The following is a 20,300-nucleotide window of genomic DNA, read 5'->3' on the forward strand; positions in this document are numbered from 1 at the left end:
CTGGGAAAAAAAAAAATTAAAAATTCAACATATGGAGACTGAACAACACACTACTGAATAACCAACAAATCACAGAAGAAATAAAAAAAGAAATCAAAATATGCATAGAAATGAAGGAAAATGAAAACCCAACAACCCCAAACCTGTGGGACACAAAAACAGTACTAAGAAAAGGTTCATAGCAATATAAGCATACTTCAAGAAATAAGAAAAAAGTCAAATAAATAACCGAACTCTATGGCTAAAGCAACTAGAAAAGGAAAAAATGGAGAACCCCAGGGTTAGTAGAAGGAAAGACATCTTAAAAATTAGGGCAGAAATAAATGCATGAGAGAGAGAGAGAGAGAGAGAGAGAGAGAGAGAGAGAGAGAGAGAGAGAGAGAGAGAGTCTATAGCAAAAATCAACAAAGCCAAAACCTGGTTCTTTGAGAGGATAAATAAAATTGGCAAATCATTAGCCAGACTCATCAAGAAACAAAGGGAGATAAATCAAATCAATAACATTAGAAACGAAAATGGAGGGATCACAACAGACAACACAGATGTACAAAGGATCATAAGAGACTACTACCAGCAATTTTATGCCAATAAAATGGACAACGTGGACGAAATGGACAAATTCTTAGAAAAGAACAACTTTCCAAAATGGAACCAGGAAGAAATAGAAAATCTTAACAGACCCATCACAAGCACGGAAATTGAAGCTATAATCAGAAATCTTCCAGCAAACAAAAGCCCAGGTCCAGACAGCTTCACAGCTGAATTCCACCAAAAATTTAGAGAAGAGCTAACAGCTATCTTACTTAAACTCTTCCAGAAAATTGCAGAGGAAGGTAAACTTCGAAAGTCATTCTATGAGGCCACCATTACCCTAATACCAAAACCTGACAAAGATGACCAAAATAAGAAAACTACAGGCCAATATCACTGATGATCATAGATGCAAATATCCTTAACAAAATTCTAGCAATCAGAATCCAACAACACATGAAAAATATCATAAACCATGACCAACTGGGCTTTTTCTCAGGGATGTAAGGATTCTTCAATATCCACAAATCAATCAATGAAATACACCAGATTAACAAATTGAAAACTAAAAGCCATATGATTATCTCCATAGATGCAGAGAAAGACTTTGACAAAATTCAACATCCTTTTATGATTAAAAAACCCTCCAGAAAGCAGGAATAAAAGCAACATACCTCAACATAATAAAATCTATATATGAAAAACCCACAGCAAACATTATCCTCAGTGGTGAAAAATTGAAAACATTTCCCCTAAAGTCAGGAACAAGACAAGGGTGCTCACTTTCCCCACTACTATTCAACATAGTATTGGAAGTTTTGGCCACAGCAATCAGAGCAGAAAGAGAAATAAAAGGAATCCAAATTGGAAAAGAGGAAGTAAAACTCTCACTGTTTGCAGATGACATGATCCTTTACATAGAAAACCCTAAAGACTCCACCAGAAAATTACTAGAGCTAATCAATGAATATAATAACGTTGCAGGATATAAAATCAACACACAGAAATCCCTTGCACTCCTATACACTAATAATGAGAAAGCAGAAAAAGAAATTAAGGAAACAATTTCATTCACCATTTCAATGAATGGGATAAAATACTTAGAAATATATCTACCTAAAGAAACGAAAGACCTATATATAGAAAACTATAAAACAATCAAGGAGGACACTAATAGATGGAGAAATGTACCATGTTCAAGGATCAGAAGAATCAATATAGTGAAAATGAGTATATTACCCAAAGCAATCCTCAGATTCAATGAAATCCCTATCAAGCTACCAACGGTATTTTTCACAGAGCTAGAACAAATAATTTCACAATTTGTATGGAAATACAAAAAAACCTCTAATAGCCAAAGCAATCTTGAGAAAGAAGAATGGAACAGGAGGTATCAACCTGCCTTACTTAAGGCTCTACTACAAAACCACACATCAAGACAGCATGATACTTGCACAAAGACAGAAATATAGATCAATGGAACAAAATAGAAAGTCCAGAGATAAATCCATGCACCTATGGACACCTTATCTTTGACAAAGGAGGTAAGAATATACAATGGATTAAAGACAATCTCTTTAACAAGTGGTGCTGGGAAAACTGGTCAACCACTTGTAAAAGAATGAAACTAGAACACTTTCTTTTTTTTTTTTTAATTCTTTTTTTTTATTTTTTAAATTTTAAAATCTTTAATTCTTACATGCATTCCCAAACATGAACCCCCCTCCCACCTCCCTCCCCATAACATCTTTCTGGGTCATCCCCATGCACCAGCCCCAAGCATGCTGCATCCTGCGTCAGACATAGACTGGCGATTCGATTCACATGATAGTATACATGTTAGAATGTCATTCTCCCAAATCATCCCACCCTCTCCCTCTCCCTCTGAGTCCAAAAGTCCGTTATACACATCTGTGTCTCTTTCCCTGTCTTGCATACAGGGTCGTCATTGCCATCTTCCTAAATTCCATATATATGTGTTAGTATACTGTATTGGTGTTTTTCTTTCTGGCTTACTTCACTCTGTATAATCGGCTCCAGTTTCATCCATCTCATCAGAACTGATTCAAATGAATTCTTTTTAACTGCTGAGTAATACTCCATTGTGTATATGTACCACAGCTTTCTTATCCATTCATCTGCTGATGGACATCTAGGTTGTTTCCATGTCCTGGCTATTATAAACAGTGCTGCAAGGTACCACTTCACACCAGTCAGAATGGCTGCGATCCAAAAATCTGCAAGCAATAAATGCTGGAGAGGGTGTGGAGAAAAGGGAACCCTCCTACACTGTTGGTGGGAATGCAAACTAGTACAGCCACTATGGAGAACAGTGTGGAGATTCCTTAAAAAATTGCAAATAGAACTACCTTATGACCCAGCAATCCCACTGCTGGGCATACACACCGAGGAAACCAGAATAGAAAGAGACACATGTACCCCAATGTTCATCTCAGCACTGTTTATAATAGCTAGAACACTTTCTAACAACATACACAAAAATAAATTCAAAATGGATTAAACATCTAAACTTAAGATCAGAAACTATAAAATTCCTAGAGGAAAACATAGGCAAAACACTCTCCAAAATAAATCACAGCAGGATCCTCTATGATCCACCTCCCAGAATATTGGAAATAAAAGCAGATTTAAACAAAGGGGACCTAATTAAAATTAAAAGCTTCTGCACAACAAAGGAAACTATAAGCAAGGTGTAAAAAGCCTTCAGAATGGGAGAAAATAATAGCAAATGAAGCAATGGACAAAGAATTAATCTCAAAAATATACAAGCAACTTCTGCAGCTCAATTGCAGAAAAATAAACCACCCAATAAAAAAATGGATCAAAGAACTAAATAAACACTTCTCCAACGAAGACATATAGATGGCTAACAAACACAGGAACAGATTCTCAACATCACTCATTGTCAGAGAAATGCAAATCAAAACCACAATGAGGTACCATTTCACGCCAGTCAGAATGGCTGCTATCAAAAGTTCTAGAAGCAATAAATGCTGGAGAGGTGTGGATAAAAGGGAACCCTCTTACACTGTTGGTGGGAATGCAATCTAGTATAGCCACTATGGAGAACAGTATGGAGAATCCTTAAAATACTGGAAATAGAACTGCCTTATGGTCAAGCAATACCACTACTGGGCATACACACCGAGCAAACCAGAATTGAAAGAGACACATGTACCCCAATGTTCATCACAGCACTGTTTATAATAGCCAGGACATGGAAGCAACCTAGATGTCCATCAGCAGACGAATGGATAAGAAAGCTGTGGTACATATACACAATAGAGTATTACTCAGCCATTCAAAAGAGGAGGTGGGTGGAGGGTTCAGGATTGGGAACATGTGTACACCCATGGCAGATTCATGTTGCTGTAAGGAAAAACCAATACAGTATTGTAAAGTAAAATAAAGTAAAAAAAAAAAAAAAGAAAAAAAAGAATACATTTGAATCAGTTCTCATGAGGTGGATGAAACTGGTGCCTGTTATACAGAATGAAGTAAGCCAGAAAAACAACACCAATAGCGTATACTAACGCATATATCTGGAATTTAGAAAGATGATAATGATAACCCTGTATGTGAGACAGCAAAAGAGACACAGATGTATAGAACAGTCTTTTGGACTCTGTGGGAGAGGGAGAGGGTGGGATGATTTGGGAGAATGGCATTGAAACATGTATAATACCATATGTGAAATGAATTGCCAGTCCAGGTTCAATGCATGATACAGGATGCGCGGGGCTGGTGCCCTGGTATGACCCAGATAAATGGGATGGGGAGGGAGCTGAGAGGGGGATTCAGGATGGGGAACACAGGTACACTTGTGCCAGATTCATGTCAATGTATTGAAAACCAATACAATATTTTAAAGTAATTAGCCTGCAATTGAAATAAATAAATTTATATTTAAAAATTAAAAAAGATAAAATGAAACCAATACCTTCTGACTTTTAAGAAAGTAATACAAGAGTAAAATTATCTCCCAAATTGTCACTTAATAAATGTTTTAAAACTTCCATGGCTTTGAAATGCAAATGGTTCAGAAATGAATCTCATTGAAAATAAAGCAGCTAAATCATCAAATGTTAGTAAAGAATCTAAAGTAATGTCAGCCACCTATAAATTGTATCCCATCTTCTTTTCTTTCCTTGTATCTTGGAAAGTGGTGTAGAGGAAAGCACAAAAGTGGGGCTAAGGATATAAATCTGAAACTAACATTAATTAATATCACTCTTCTTCCCCTCATATGACATAAATGTACTTTGACTTTCCAGAGCTATCAAGGCCTCATCCTCAGATCTTTAAAATTCATAATGAAAAATGTATGTTCTTATTAGTATTTAACCCAGTTTTCTCTGGTCTAAGTCTTACAGAGAAAAAAATAATTTAAAGAAAAATAGGCTCACAAACATAGATAAGAGACTTGTGGTTGCCATGCAGGAGTGTGGTAGGGGAGAGGGATGGACTGGCAGTCTGGGGTTAGTAGATGAAAGCTATTACATTTATATTGGATAAACCACAGTGTCTTACTGTGTAGCACAGAGGACTATATTTAATATCCTGGGATACATCAAAATGGGAAAGAATACATAAAAAAGAATGTGTGTGTGTGTGTGTGTGTGTGTGTATATATATGTATATATATATATATATATATATATATATATATAACTGAGTCACTATGCTGTACAATAGAAATTGTCACAGCATTGTAAATCAACTATACTTCTATAAAAAGGAAAAGAAATAATTCAAGGACTTTTAATAGCTACATTGTTATGAAATCCTAAAATATCAATTTCACACATTTAGTTTTAAGTTTGCTATGAATGAAATGTTTCTTAATCTGAGACCCAGACTTTTCTTGTGCTTTTAAAAATAAATTTCTTGATTACAAACTTGGACAGAGATTAACATTGGCTCTGAATTATTTTCTTAAACATATTGCTGTAATGACTTGCTCTCATGTAATGCTTTAAATGAGAAGGGTTAGAATTACATAATGAGAGAGAAAGATATGATTAATAGCTTTGGTACAAAATGAAACATGCAAAAGGGGCAATATCCAAATGGTAGCTCACTTTTATGTATCTGACCACCCATCTGGTTTTTGAGACAGAAGTACATCGTGAGAAAATATCTACTATATTCATCACACTGCTCTTCCACACAGGGAATATGCAGTCACACAACAAAGACAGTAATGTCGACTTGTTTGAGATGCTGATTTATTGATATTTGAACTTCTCTGATTCTTTCACCATGGGAGTATAGCTGCAGGAGAAATGAAATAACAGGGAAACGAACAGGGCAATAAGCAGAGCAGGACAAATTGGCAAAATTGTTGGATACTGAAACCCAATCTTACCAATCCCTTGAAAATATCTTTAATTAGAAAGTATGAAATAAATGTTAATTACCAATAATGAACTGTTCATGACCATAATGATAAAGGTGGAAATATTAGAGAACAAAAACAGGCACAATTCAGTACTGCATGTGTCCTAGTAATGTTCTTTAATTAATGCAGCAATCACATTTGATTAACAGTAAGTCATGGAAGGAGCAATAGGAAGAGCACTCACAGGCTTCCTATTGCAAGGGTCTTTGCTGAAATTGCAGTGGTATTGTACATCCCCATTTTACTTTTTGTGCCCATTTTTCACTCAGAGTTCTTCAGATTGTTCTCTAGTTGTCTAAATTCTCTCTACCAATTTACTATGATATTTTCTCCCCAGCCCCACAAACAGTTCAGTTCCATTTCAAGTCTTCACCATTCTTTCTCCTATTCTGACCCACAAGGCTTTTTCCCACTACCTTCTGCCATTTTTCACGCAACTTTAAAATTCTATCTTCCTAAAACTTTTTTATCCTTTTGATCAAAGAACTGTTCCAGGTGCTTTTTACAGTCTTCCAGGGAATTGAAATTTTTTCCATGAAGATAGTTTTGTAAAGTCCAAAATAAATGCAAATCCAAAGGTGCAATATCTGGAAATACAGCAGATGACCTTGGTAGGTTTAGTGGTGATTCTTTACATTTGCCTCACAACCTCTCCAATCCACATTATCATATGTTATTTACTTTCATTACCCATAACAATTTGCCTTAAAAATGGAATGTTTTCTTTATATTTCAGTGAAGAATTGCATCCAGGAACATGGTAAAGAAGGTTTTTTTCATTTAACTTATGTGGAACCCAAACATCACAGGGATTAACATAACTAAGCTGCTGCAGATTATTTTAAATGCTTGATTTGGATATTTTGAGTATGTCAGCTATCTCTGATATGGTATAAAATTGATTGTTCACAATTAATGTCTCAATTGTATTGCTATCAGCTTCAACTGGTCTACCTAACCATGGAGTAACATCCAGTGATACATCTTGAGCATGAAACTTCACAAACCACTTTTGACATGTTCGATCAGTCATTTCATCTTCTCCATACATTGCACATTTTTTTTTTTGTATTTTAGTTGTGTTTTCACCTTTCTTGAAATATAACCCAAATCTATTAATAACACCATGTCCTATAACCCCTGTTACAACATCTATTAATACTGTTATCTTAGTTTCTACAGTTATTTATACTTCCTTCCTTTCTTTCTTCCCTCCCTGTGAATAAACCATAATAAAAAGTAACACGACATTGTAAATAAGCTATATGTCAATAAAATTAGTTATTAAAAATAAAAATATGTCAAAACTACTGCTTTATTCTTCCATGTTCAATATTAAAATGACTACACAAAAATTCACCAATTTTTGATTTTTTTGCTTTCTCTTTATATTTTTTTAATTTATTTTTTAATTGGAGGAAAATTGCTTTATAATATTATGTTGGTTTCTGCTGTACAATAATGCAAATCAGACATAATTATACATATATCACCTTCCCCTTGTGGCTCCATCCCCTCCCCCCTCCCAACTCCTGTAGGTCATCACAGAGCATCAGGCTGGGCTCATTGTGTTATACAGCAACTTCTCACCAGCTATCTATTTTACACATGGGAGTAGATAGATAGATATCCACTTTCTCCATTCTTCCCAGTCTTTCCTTCCCCCACTAGTCGCATGTCATTTCTCCATGTCTGCATCTTCATTCTTCACCTGCAAATAGGTTCATCAGTATCATTTTTCTAGATTCCATATGCCATTGTTCAGTTGCTAACTCATGCCCAGTTCTTTGTGACCCCGTGTTCTGTAGCACAGTGGCTTCCTGTCTTACAATATCTCTTGGATTCTGCTCAAATTCATGTCTATTGAGTCAGTGATGCTATCTAACCATCTCATCCTCTGCTGCCCGCTTCTCATTCTTTTTTTTTCCTTTTTCCTTTTCCTGATGTTGGGAAAGATTTAAGGCAAAATAAAAAGAGAGATTTTATATATGTATATATATATATATATATATATATATATATATATATATATATACACACACACACATTAATATACTATGTGTATTTTTCCTTTCTGACTTATTTCATTTTATGTAACAGGTTCTAGGTTCATCCATACCACCAAAATTGACACAAACTTGTTCTTTTTTATGGCTTGGTAATATCCCATTTTATATAGTCTGCCAGGCTCCTCTCTGTGGGAAATTCTCCAGGCAAGAATACTGGAGTAAGTAGCCTTTTCCTTCTCCAGAGGATTTTCTTGACCCAGGGATCAAATCTGGATCTCCAGCACTGCAGGCCAATTCTTTACTGTCTGAGCGACTAAAGAAGTATATCTATGTACCACATCTTCTTTATTCATTCCTCTGTTGATGAACATTTAGGTTGCAGCAGTAAATAATGCTGCTCTGACTATTGGGGTAGATGTGTCTTTTTCAATTATGGTTTCTCTATGTCCAGTAGAGAGATTGCTGGTCATATGGTAGTTTTATTCCTAGATTTTAAAGAAATCTCCATACTTTTCATACAGGGGCTCTATCAATTTATATTCCCACCAACAGTGCAAGTTTGTTCCCTTTTATCCACATCCACTCCAGCATTTATTGTTTGTAGATTTTTTGATGATGGCCATTCTGATAAGTGTGAGGTGATACTTTATTGTGTTTTTGATTTGCACTTCTCCAATAATTAGTGATGTTGAGCATCTTTTCATGTGTTTATTGGGCATCTGTATGTCTTCTTTGGAGAAATGTTTATTTAGATCTTATGCCCATTTTTTGATTGGACTGTTCGTTTTTCAATTATTGAGCTGTATGAACTACTTATTCACTTCAGAGATTAATTCTTTATCAGTTATCAAGTTTGAAACTATTTTCTCCCATTCTGAAGATTGTCCTTTAATCTTGTTTATTGTGTACTTAGCTACGCAAAAACTTTTAAGTTTAATTAGACCCCATTTATTTAATTTTGTTTTAATTTCCATTACTCTAGGAGGTGAGTCAAAAGGGATCTTGTAGTCATTTATGTCAAAGAGAGTACCTCCTAAGTTTTCCTCTAAGAGCTTTATAGTTTCTGGACTTTCATCTAAGTCTTTAATCCATTTTGAGTTTATTTTTGGGTGTGGTGTTAGGAAGATGTTCTAGTTTCATTCTTTTACATGTATCTATCTGTCCTGTTTTCACAGTGTCACTTTTAGAAGAGGTGCTATTTTCTCCATTGAATACTTTTACCTCCATTGTTAAAGATAAGGCACCCATAGGTACCTGAGTTTATTTCTGCATTTTCCATCTTGTTCTATTGGTCTATATTTCCATTTTGGTGACAGTACTATGCTGTCTTGATGACTGTGGCTTTGTAGTATAGTCAGGAAGGCTGATTCCTCCAATTTAATTCCTTTGCCTATTCAGGGTCTTTTGTGTTTCCGTATGAATTGTGAATTTTTTTGTTTTGGTTCGGTGAAAAATACCATAGTAGTTTGATAGAGGTTACATTGAATCTGTAGACTGCTTTGGGTAGAATAGTTATTTTCACAATATTGACTCTTCCAAGCACCCAAAATGGTATATGTCCATCTGTTTGTATCATTTTTTTTTTAATTTAGTACATCAGTGTCTTATAGTTTTATGCTTACAGGTCTTTTGTGTCTTTAGGTAGGTTTATTCCTTGGTATTTTGTTATTTGGAGGGGGGTTGTTTCCTTAATTTCTTTCCCATTTTTCATTGTTAGTGTATATGAATGCAAGTGATTCCTGAGTATTAATTTTATATCCTGCAACTATAATATATTAATTGATTAGCTCTAGTAATTTTCTGGTGACATTTTTAGGATTTTCTATGTATAATATCATGCCCTCTGCAAACAGTGAAAGTTTCCCTTATTTCCAATCTAGATTACTTTTAATTCTTTTTCTTCTCTGATTGCTGTGACTTATACTCTCAAAACTGTGTTGAAGAATAGTAGTAAAAATGGAAACCTTTTTCTTGCTCCTGATCTTAGAGGAAACACTTTCAGGTTTTTACTGTTGATAATAATATATCCTGCGGGTTTGTTATATATGGCCTTTATTATGTTGATGTATGTTCCTTCTATGCTTACTTTCAGGAGAGTTTTTATCATAAATGGGTGTTGAATATTGTCAAAAGCTTTCTCTATTGAGACAATTATATAATTTTTATATTTCAGTTTGTTAATATGGAGTATCACATTGATTGATATGTGTATATTTAGGCATCCTTGCATCACTTGGATAAAGCACACTTGATTATGATGTATGGTCTTTTTTATGTATTGTTGGATTCTGTTTGCTAGAATTTTATTGAGGATTTTTATACCTATGTTCACCATTGTTATTGGTCTGTAATTTTCTTTTTTTGGGGTATCTTTGTATATTTTTCATATTAGGGTGACAGTGTCCTTGTAGAATGAGTTTGGGAGTTTTCCTTCCTCTACAATTTTCTGGAAGAGTTTGAAAAGGATAGTTGTTAGCACTTCTCTAAACTTTTGGTAGAATCCACCTGTAAAGCCATCTAGGCCTGGGCTTTTTTGTTGTTGTTGGAAGATTTTTGATTACAGTTTTGATTTTCATGCTTATGATTGATCTGTTCATATTTTCTATTTATTCCTGGTTCAGTTTTGGAAGGTTATCCTTTTTAAAGAATTTGTCCATTTATTCAAAGTTGTCCATTTTATTAGTGTATATTTGCTCATGGTAGTCTCTTATGATTCTTGGTATTTCTGCATTGTCTGTTGTAACTTCTCCTATTTCACGTCTAACTATTTGATTTAAATTGTTTCTCTTTTTTTCTTGTTGAATATGACTAATGATTTGTCATTTTCTTTTAACTTTTCAGAGAGCCATATTTTAGTTTTATTTATTTTTGCTGTTGTCTCCTTCATTTCTTTTTCTTTTTCTTTTTTTTTTTTTTTGTGTGTGTTCTGATCTTTATGATTCCTTTCTTCTACTGACCTAGAGGATTTTTTTTTCTTCTTTGTGTAGTATTGCTTTAGGTGTAGAGTTAGGTTCCTTATTTTATATTTCTATTGTTTCATGAGGTAGATTTGTATTGCTCTCAACTTCCCTCTTAGCACTACTTTTGCTGCATCCTATAGATTTTAAGTTGTCTTTTTTCATTGCCACTTGCTTTTAAGTAATTTGTTATTTCCTCTATGATTCTGTCAGTGACCTCATAGTTATCCAGAAGTATCCTGTTTAGCTTCCATGTGTTTCTGTTGTTGTTGTTGTTGTTTTTCCTGTAGTTGATATTTAATCTTATACTGTTGTGGTTAGAAAAGATGCTTGAAATGATTTCAACTTTTTAAAATTTACAAAAGCTTGATTTGTGTCCCAAGACTTGATCTATGCTGGAGAATATTCCATGTTCACTTGAAAAAAAAGTGACCTTCATTGTTTCTAAATGAAATGCCTTTTCAGTTCAGTTCAGTTCAGTTTAGTCACTCAGTCGTGTCTGACTCTTTGTGAACCCATGAATCGCAGAACACCAGGCCTCCCTGTCCATCAACAACTCCTGGAGTTCACTCAGACTCATGTCCATCGAGTCAGTGATGCCATCCAGCCATCTCATCTTCTGTCGTCCCCTTCTTCTCCTGCCCCCAATCCCTCCCAGCATCAAAATCTTTTCCAATGAGTCAACTCTTCCCATAAGGTGGCCAAAGTACTGGAGTTTCAGCTTTGGCATCATTCCTTCCAAAGAAATCCCAGGGCTGATCTCCTTCAGAATGGACTGGTTGGATCTCCTTGCAGTCCAAGGGACTCTCAAGAGTCTTATCCAACACCACAGTTCAAAAGCATCAATTCTTCAGTGCTCAGCCTTCTTCACAGTCCAACTCTCTCATCCATACATCACTACCGGAAAAACCATAGCCTTGACTAGACGGAACTTAGTCGGCAAAGTAATGTCTCTGCTTTTGAATATGCTATCTAGGTTGGTCATAACTTTTCTTCCAAGGAGTAAGCGTCTTTTAATTTCATGGCTGCAGTCCCCATCTGCAGTGATTTTGGAGCCCAAAAAGATAAAGTCTGACACTGTTTCCACTGTTTTCCCATCTATTTCCCATGAAGTGATGGGACCAGATGCCATGATCTTCATTTTCTGAATGTTAAGCTTTAAGCCAACTTTTTGACTCTCCACTTTCACTTTCATCAAGAGCCTTTTTAGTTCCTCTTCACGTTCTGCCATAAGATTGGTGTCATCTGCATATCTGAGGTTATTGATATTTCTCCCAGCAATCTTGATTCCAGCTTGTGTTTCTTCCAGTCCGCGTTTCTCATGATGTACTCTGCATATAAGTTAAATCAGCAGGGTGACAATATACAGCCTTGACGTACTCCTTTTCCCATTTGAAACCAGTCTGTTGTTCCATGTCCAGTTCTAACTGTTGCTTCCTGACCTGCATACAAATTTCTCAAGAGGCAGGTCAGGTGGTCTGGTATTCCCATCTCTTTCAGAATTGTCCACAGTTTATTGTGATCCACACAGTCAAGGGTTTGGCATAGTCAATAAAGCAGAAATAGATGTTTTTCTGGAACTCTCTTGCTTTTTCCATGATCCAGTGGATGTTGTCAATTTGATCTCTGGTTCCTCTGCCTTTTCTAAAACCAGCTTGAAGTCCAACTGGTCCAATGTATAATTTAAACCTTGTGTTTCCTTATTAATTTGCTGTCATGGTGATCTTTCCATTACTGTGAGTTGGGTATTAAAGTCTCCGATTATTATTGTTTACTATTGATTTCTCCTTCAATAGTTTTTAGCATTTGCCTTATGTATTGAGGTACGTTGGGTGTGTATATATATATATATATATATATACACACACTATATGTTATTCTTGGATTAATCCATTGGTCATTATGCAGTGTTCTTCCTTGTCTCATGTAGTGGTCTTTATTTTAAATTAATGTATTTATTTTAATTGGAGGTTAATTACTTTACAATATTGTAGTGGTTATGGCCATACATTGACGTGAATCAGCCATGGGTGTGTACATGTGTCCCCCATCCTGAAACCCCTCACATCTTCCCCATTCCATCCCTCAGGGTCATCCCAGTGGACCGGCTCTGAGTTCCCTGTCTCATGCATCAAACCTGGACTGGAGATCTATTTCATATATGGTAATATACATGTTTCAAAGCTATTCTTTCAAATCATCCCACCCTCGACGTCTCCCACAGAGTCCAAAAGACTGTTCTTTACTTATGTGTTTCTTTTGCTGTCTCACATATAGGGTCATCATTACCATCTTTCTAAATTCCATATATGTCCATTAATATACTGTATTGTTGTTTTTCTTTTTGACTTACTCTATACTGTATAATAGGCTCGAGATTCATCCATCTAATTAGAACTGATTTAAATACATTCCTTTAATAGCTGAGTAATAATCCATTGTGTATATATGCCACAGCTTTCTTATCCATTTTTCTGCCAATTAAAATTTAGGTTGTTTCCATGTCCTGTCTATTGTAAACAGTGCTGTGATGAACATTGGGGTACACACGTCTCTTTCAATTCTGATTTCCTCAGTATGTATGCCCAGCAGTGGGGTTTCTGGGTCGTATGGCAGTTCTATTTCCAGTTTTTTAAGGAATGTCCACACTATTCTCCATGGCTGTACTAGTTTGCACTCCCACCAACAGTGTAAGAGGGTTCCTTTTTCTCCACACCCTCTCCAGTGTTTATTGTTTGTAGACATTTTCATAGCAGCAATTCTGACTGGCATGAGATGGTATCTCATTGTGGTTTTAATTTGCATTTCATGGTATCTCATTGTGGTTTTAATTTGCATTTCTCTAATAATTACTAATGTTGAGCATCTTTTCGTGTATTTGTTAGCCAAATGCGTGTCTTCTTTGGAGAAATGTCTAGTTTTTGGCCCAATTTTTTGATTGGGTCGTTTACTTATCTGGAATTGAGCTTCAGGAGCTCCTCGTGTATTTTTGAGATTAATTCTTTGTCAGTTGCTTCATTTGCTATAATTTTCACCAATTCTGAAGACTGTCTTTTAACCTTGCTTATACTTTTCTTCGTTGTGCAAAAGCTTTTAGGTTTAATTAGGTCCCACTTGTTTATTTTTGCTTTTATTTCCATCACGGTGGGAGGTGAGTCATAGAGGATCCTGCTGTGATTAATGTCAGAGAGTCTTTTGCCTCTAGGAGTTTTGTACTTTCTGGTCTTACATTTAGGTCCTTAATCAATTTTGATTTTATTTTTGTATATGGTGTTAGAAAGTGTTCTAGTTTCATTCTTTTACAAGTGGTTGACCAGTTTTCCCAGCACCACTTGTTAAAGAGATTGTCTTTTCTCCATTGTATATTCTTGCTTCCTTTGTCAAAGATGAGATGTCCATAGGTGTGTGGACTTACCTCTGGGCTTTCTATTTTGTTCCATTGATCTTTATTTCTGTCTTTGTGCCAGAACCATACTGTCTTGTCTCCAGCTTGGTAGTATAGTCTGAAGTCAGGTAAGTTGATTCCTCCAGTTCCATTCTTCTTTATCAAGATTGCTTTGGCTAGTGAGGCTTTTTTGTGTTTCCATACAAATTGTGAAATTATTTGTTCTAGTTCTGTGAAAAATGCCGTTGGTAGCTTGATAGAGACTGCATTGAATCTATAGATTGCTTTGGGTAGTATCCTCATTTTCACTATATTGATTCTTCCTATCCATGAACATGATATATTTCTCCATCTATTTGGTTCATCTTTGATTTTTCTTATCAGTGTTTTATAGTTTTCTATATATAGGTCTTTTGTTTCTCTGGGTAGATTTATTCCTAAGTTTTTTATTCTTTTTGCTGCAATGGTGAATGGAATTGTTTATTTAATTTATCTTTCTGTTTTCTCATTGTTAGTGTATAGGAATGCAAGGGATTTCTGTGTTTTAATTTTATATCCTGTAGCATTGCTATATTCACTGATTAGACCTAGTAATTTTCTGATGGTGTCTTTAGGGTTTTGTATGTAGAGGATCATGTCATCTGCAAACAGTGAAAATTTTACTTCTTCTTTTCCAGTCTGGATTCCTTTTATTTCTTTTTCTTGTATGATTGCTGTGGCTACAATGTCCATAATTATGTTGAATATTAGTGATGAGAGTGGGCACCCTTATCTTGGTCCTGACTTTAAGTGGAATACTTTCAATGTTTCACCATTGAGGATAAAGTTTGCTATGGGTTTATCATATATGGCTTTTATTATGTTGAGGTCTGTTCCTTCTATTCCTGCTTTCTGTAGGTTTTTTTTTTTTATCATAAATGAATGTTGAATTTTGTCAAAGGCTTTATCTGCATCTATTGAGATAAAAATATGGTTTAATCTTTCAATTTCTTAGTGTGATTTATCACATTGATTGATTTGTGAATATTGAAGAATCCTTGCATCTCTGGGATAAAGCCCAATTGGTCATGATGTATGATCTTTTTAATATGTTGTTGGACTCTGTTTGCTAGAATTTTGTTAAGGATTTTTGAATCTATGTTCATCAGTGATATTGGCCTGCAATTTTCTTTTTTTGTGACATCTTTTTCTGGTTTCTGTATTTGGATGATTTTGGCCTTATAGAATGAGTTTGGCAGGTTACTTTCCCCTGCAATTTTCTGGAAGAGTTTGTGTAGGATAGGTGTTAGCCTGTCTTTAAATTTTTTTGGTAGAATTCACCTGTCAAGCCATCTGGTCTTGAGCATTTGTTGGAAGATTTCTGATTACAGTTTCAGTTTCTATCCTTGTGATGTGTCTGTTCAGATTTTCTATTTCTTCCTGGTTCAGTTTTGAAAAGTTATATTTTCTAAGAATTTGTCCATTTCTTCCAAGTAGTCTATTTTATTGGCATATAGTTGCTGAGAGTAGTCTCTTATGATCTTTTGTATTTCTGTGTTGCCTGTTGTGATTTATCCATTTTCATTTCTAAGTTTGTTGATTTAATTATTTTCCCTTTTCTTTTTGATGAGTCTGGCTAATGGTTTGTCTATTTTATTTATCATCTCCAAGAACCAGTTTTTATTTTTGTTGATATTTACTATAGTCTCCTTTGTTTCTTTTTCATTTATTTCTGCCCTAATTTTTATTTCTTTCCTTCTACTAACCCTGGATCTTCATTTCTTCTTTTTCTAGTTGCTTTAGGTGTAAAGTTTGGATATTTATTTGATTTTTCTCCTGTTTCTTGAGGTAAGCTTGTATTGCTGTGAACTTTCCCCTTAGCAATGCTTTTACTGAATCTCATAGGTTTGGGGTTATCATGTTTTCATTTTCATTTGTTTCTATGCAAATTTTTATTTCTTTTTCATTTCTTCTGTGATTTGTTGGTTATTCAGAAGCGTGTTGTTTTGGCTCCATATGTTTGTATTTTTAACAGTTTTTTTTCCATCTAGTTGACATCTAATCTTACCACATTGTGATCAGAAAAGATGCTTGAAATGACTTCAGTTTTTTTTTTTTTTTTTTTTACCAAGGCTAGATTTATGGCCCAGGGTGTGATCTATCCTTGAGAATGTTCCATGTACACTTGAAGAAAAGGTGAGATTCATTGCTTTGAGATGAAATGTCCTATAGATTTCAGTAAGGTCTAACTGGTCCTACGTATCATTTAAAGTGTGTGTTTTCTTGCTAATTTTCTGTTTAATTGATATATCCATAGATGTGAGTGTGGTGTTAAAGTCTCCCACTATTATTGTGTTATTGTTAATTTCCCTTTTCATACTTGTTAGCATTTGCCTTACATATTGTGGTGCTATGTTGGGTGCATATATATTTATAATTGTTATATCTTCTTCATATATTGATCCTTTGATTATTATGTAGTTTCCTTCTTTGTATCTTTTCATGGCCTTATTTAAAAGTCTATTTTATGTGTTAGTATAAGAAGAGATGGCAAGAATACAGAGAATAACTGTACAAAAACGATCTTCATGACCCGGATAATCATGATGCTATGATCACTCATCTAGAACCAGACATCTTGGAATGTGAAGTCAAGCAGGCCTTAGAAAGCATCACTATGAACAAAGCTAGTGGAGGTGATGGATTCAAGTAGAGCTATTTCTAATCCTGAAAGATGATGTTGTGAAAGTGTTGCACTCAACATGCCAGCAAATTTGGAAAACTCAGCAGTGGCCACAGGACTGGAAAAGGTCAGTTTTCATTCCAATTCCAAAGAAAGGCAATGTCATAGAATGCTGAAACTGCCACACAATTGCACTCATCTCACATGCTAGTAAATTAATGCTCAAAATTCTCCAAGCCAGGCTTCAGCAATATGTGAACTGTGAACTTCCTGATGTTCAAGCTGGTATTAGAAAAGGCAGAGGAATCAGATATCAAATTGCCAACATCTGCTGGATCATGGAAAAAGCAGGAGAGTTCCAGAAAAACATCTATTTCTGCTTTACTGACTATGCCAAAGCCTTTGACTGTGTGGATCACAATAAACTGTGGAAAATTCTGAAAGAGAAGGGAATACCAGACCACCTAATCTGCCTCTTGAGAAATCTGTATGCAGGCCAGGAAGCAACAGTTTGAACTGGACATGTAATAACAGACTGGTTCCAAATGGGAAAAGGAGTATGTCAAGGCTGTATATTGTCACCCTGCTCATTTAACTTATATGCAGAGTACATCATGAGAAACTCTGGACTGGAAGAAACACAAGCTGGAATTAAGATTGCCTGGAGAAATATCAATAACCTCAGATATGCAGATGACACCACACTTATGGCAGAAAGTGAGGAGGAACTAAAAAGCCTCATGATGAAAGTGTAAGTGGAGAGTGAGAAAGTTGGCTTAAAGCTCAACATTCAGAAAACGAAGATCATGGCATCTGGTCCCATCACTCCATGGGAAATAGATGGAGAATCAGTGGAAACAGTGTCAGACTTTATTTTTTGGGGCTCCAAAATGACTGCAGATGGTGATTGCAGCCATGAAATTAAAAGACGCTTACTCCTTGGAAGAAAATGTATGACCAACCTAGATAGCATATTCAAAAGCAGAGACATTACTTTGCGGACTAAGTTCCGTCTAGTTACGGCTATGGTTTTTCCAGTAGTCATGTATGAATGTGAGAGTTGGACTGTGAAGAAGGCTGAGCACAGAAGAATTGATGCTTTTGAACTGTGGTGTTGGATAAGACTCTTGAGAGTCCCTTGGACTGCAAGGAGATCCAATCAGTCCATTCTGAAGGAGATCAGCCCTGGGATTTCTTTGGAAGGAATGATGCCAAAGCTGAAACTCCAGTACTTTGGCCACCTTATGGGAAGAGTTGACTCATTGGAAAAGATTTTGATGGTGGGAGGGATTGGGTGCAGGAGAAGAAAGGGACGACAGAAGATGAGATGGCTGGATGGCATCACTGACTCGATGCACGTGAGTCTGAGTGAACTCTGGGAGTTGTTGATGGACAGGGAGGTCTGGCGTGCTGTGATTCATGGGGTCGCAGAGAGTCGGACATGACTGAGCGACTGAACTGAACTGAACTGATACTGTATTGGTGTTTTTCTCTCTGGCTTACTTCCCTCTGTATAATACTCTCCAGTTTCATCCACCTCATTAGAACTGATTCTAATGTATTCTTTTTAATGTTTGAGTAATACTCCATTGTGTATATGTACCACAGCTTTCTTATCCATTCACCTGCTGATGGACATTTAGGTTGTTTCCATGTCCTGGCTATTATAAACAGTGCTGCAATGAACATTGGGGTATGCGTGTCTCTTTTGATTCTGGTTTTCTCGGTGTGTATGCCTAGCAGTGGGATTGCTGGGTCATAAGTTTCAGGATTGGAAACTCATGTACATCTGTGGTTGATTCATGCCAATGTATGGCAAAACTAATACAGTATTGTAAAGCAAAATAAAGTAAAAATTAAAATTAAAAAAATGTAAAAAGAAAAATTGAAATAAAAATAAATAAAAAATAAAAGTCTATTTTATTTGATACGAGTATTTCTACTTCTACTTTCTTTTGGTCTCCATTTGTGTGAAATATCTTTTATTAGCCTTTCACTTTCAGTATGCATGTATCCCTTGTTTTAGGAGTCTTATTTTTGTATCCATTTAGGTAGTCTTTGTTTTTTGGTTGGGACATTCAATCCGTTTACATTTGGGTAATTATTGATAAGTATGTTTCCATTGCCATTTACTTTACTGCTTTGGGTTCTGTGTTTACTGTCTAGAGATGATACTGTAGCATTTTTTGAAGAGCTAGTTTTATGGTCCTAAATTCTCTCAGCTTTTTCTTGTCTGTAAAACTTTTGATTCTTCCTTCATATTTGAATGAAATCCTTGCTGGATATTATAATGTGTTTTATATATTTTTCTCTTTCATCACTTTAAGTATGTCCTGTCATTCCATTCTGTCCTGAAGTGTTTCTACAGCTGTTATCCTTATGGGAATCCCCTTGTGTGTTATTTGTTGCTTTTCCCTTGCTGCTTTTAATATTTGTTCTTTGTGTTTGATCTTCGTTAACTTGATTAGTATGTTTCTTGCGGTATTTCACCTTGGGTTTATCCTCTTTGGGACCCTCTGGGTTGCTTGGGCTTGAGTGGCTATTTCCTTCCCCATTTTAGGAAATTTTTCAACTATTATCTCCTCAAGTATTTTCTCATGGTCTTTCTTTTTGTCTTCTTCTTCTGGGACTCCTATGATTAGAATGTTGGGGCGTTTAACATTGTTGTAGAAGTCTCTGAGATTGTCCTCATTTCTTTTTATTTGTTTTTCTTTTTCCCTCTCTACTTGATTTATTTCCACCATTCTGTCTTCCATCTCACTTATCCTCTCTATTGTATCATTTATTCTACTGGTGGTTCCCTCCAGGGTGCTTTTGCTGTCAGTTATTGCATTATTCACCATTGATTGACTCTTCTTTATTTCTTCTAGGTCCTTGTTAAACATTTCTTGCATCTTCTCAATCCTTGTCTCTCTTCTGTTTATCTGTAACTCCGTTTTGTTTTCAAGATTTTTGATCATCTTTGCTATCATTATTCTGAATTCTTTTTGAGGTAGACTCCTTACCTCCTCCTCTTTGGTTTGATTTGGTAGGCATTTATCATGTTCCTTTACCTGCTGAATATTTATCTGCCTTTTTTTTTTTTTGGTTTGTTTGTTTTTGGATTGCTCCGCTTGGTGTGATCTTTCTGCATGCTGGAAGTTCGTGGTTCCTCTTTATTTTGGAGCTTGCTCCCTGTGGACGGGTTGGATTAGTGGCTTGTCAAGTTTTACTGGATAGGGAAGCTCGTGTCAGTGTTCTGGTGGGTGGAACTGGATCTCTTCTCTGTGGAGTGCAATGAAGCATTCAGTAGTGAGTTCTGAGGTGTCTTTGGGTTTGATGTGACTTTAGACAG

This window comes from Ovis canadensis, chromosome X (genome assembly GCF_042477335.2).
Source record: "Ovis canadensis isolate MfBH-ARS-UI-01 breed Bighorn chromosome X, ARS-UI_OviCan_v2, whole genome shotgun sequence".
NCBI classification, from domain to species: Eukaryota; Metazoa; Chordata; class Mammalia; order Artiodactyla; family Bovidae; genus Ovis; species Ovis canadensis.